At 37.1% G+C, this 1,789-nt stretch overlaps 1 protein-coding gene across 2 annotated transcripts in view; it reads left to right on the top strand.

The window, feature by feature from the left end:
- The first annotated feature begins 664 nt into the window (after positions 1-664).
- The window catches only part of ART3 (ADP-ribosyltransferase 3), a 41,935-nt gene continuing 40,810 nt past the window's right edge, over positions 665-1,789 (top strand). Inside the window, exon 1 of one of the 2 annotated variants that reach the window (XM_012724137.1) lies at positions 665-821. The gene's annotated coding sequence lies outside the window, so the exon portion shown is untranslated. Of the gene's footprint in view, positions 850-1,789 lie in introns of both variants that reach the window. The other variant, XM_012724136.1, reaches the window with a different exon arrangement.

Genomic DNA, 1,789 nt, shown 5'->3' with positions numbered 1-1,789 from the left:
CTGTTTGACATAATCCCACTTTTTACTTGTACTGCCATTAGTGTTAATTAACCTGACAAATTATAGTATCTAAGTATTTTTTGTTTTACCTAGAACCAAATTTTCTTGCTTTGGAATGTTACTTTTTGCAAGTTCACTGTCAGGTTGATTTTTGTTAGAGACTAATTAACAAATATCAAAGAGAAGCTACTTGATTTATTTTCACAATAATTCAGGAGGAAAAAACATGAGTTTGACAATGAATTCCCTTTCGAATTTTGGGTAAGATCTTAAAACTCTATATTAAAATTTAGAACACAAAGAAAGAAACAATCAAGTTCTGTTATCTCATTGAATAGATTAACTATCTTTTTCCATGTCCTTTATACTTCTCACAGAATACATGCTGCTATTTGCTGGTATTTGAGCCAGGAGCAGTGGGTTGTACAGAACAGCTTCAGCATCACATAAACTTCAGAAAAATCATTTTTTTCACAACAAAGGCAGCTCTGTTCATGGCCTTATGTTGGCTGCCTGGAAAATGACTGCAGTTGACAACTGCCAGGTCAATGTGGATGTTCATGTTAATTTTCCAAGTTAGGAGACAACATGCCTATTGTTAGGGGATAGAAACATGTGAGAGACTGGCAGTGAGAAACTTTGCAAACAACTAATGGGAAGAAGCTTGATTCTAGAAGAAAAGGGAAATTGTGTGATAACTTCACTTACCATTAGTATCTCTGGTACTGAGAGAAGCTGGAGGAGAGGGGAAAATAGACCTGGACTAGCTGGAAAGATAATAATGCACAGAAGGATTTTGCCTGGAGACATGACACCTACGTGTGAGTGTTAAGGAGCTATGTGTGTAAGGTACAAAGCTGCTTGGATTTATTTCTCTTTTTTCTTAAATAGAGGAAGTAAAAAGGCCCTTTTTTAGAGCATTACAGTACACATGATTTGCCAGTTGAACTAAAGATTAAGTGTTCCGTTTTAAATAAGACTTACAGTCAGGAATGTAAAGGACGTTTTTTGTTACAAGGACATTTTTTGTTACAAATATTTTATTTCTTATATTATCTTGAGACTTAAAATAAGTAACTTTCTTTTAGTTTCAAAATAAAACTACTGTTTAAGTATTTCGATAGGTTATGTATTATTATTTTGTACATTATGTTGACTTTTGTTTTCCTTTTTAATAAAAATGTTCTCATTTCCTTTTTCTGAGACTTTCCTAGTTTCCTGGTTCCACCTTGAAGCATATGCAACCTAACTTGCTTTCTATGTTTCTTTCTTGCTATTCTTTCTCTTAATGTGTACGTAGGCGAGCAGCAGAAGATGGTGTCGTCAGAGAAATGTCAGAGAAACGTCAAGCTTCAGCTTTCCTTTCCATTGCTCACCTTGTGTGCGTGCAGGAGGATTCTGGGAGACAGTAGTGATTGTCATTGTTGGTTGTGCCTGTCTGTGCCAGATACTGTAATCCAGTCTCTTACTTATTCTCATAATTAGCTGGGGAAGAACATCAGCTTCCTTCCAAAGAGAAAAAATGAGGCTTCAAGATTATTATTACCACAAATCATCCACACACATAGCAGTGGCAATTAGGAAACCGCAGCAGTGGAAAAGTAAACAGCTTCCCACTTCTGTGGTGAACGGGCGTGGTGACCTCAGAGTTCTGACTGCACCAACCAGATCCAGACTCCCTAGTAAAGGGGAAATGCAAAAGGATATTGCAGTAGAAGGCTAAGTGTGGAATGATTTGTAATAAATAACGAGTCCCAGGGGCCCTCCTTGGTGGCGCAGCGGGTTAAAG

Source organism: Condylura cristata, unplaced genomic scaffold (assembly GCF_000260355.1).
Source record: "Condylura cristata isolate star-nosed mole 26May11 unplaced genomic scaffold, ConCri1.0 scaffold00012, whole genome shotgun sequence".
Taxonomy (NCBI): Eukaryota; Metazoa; Chordata; class Mammalia; order Eulipotyphla; family Talpidae; genus Condylura; species Condylura cristata.
Note: the sequence above shows the minus strand (reverse complement) of the source record. Positions and strands in the feature narration are given on the sequence as shown.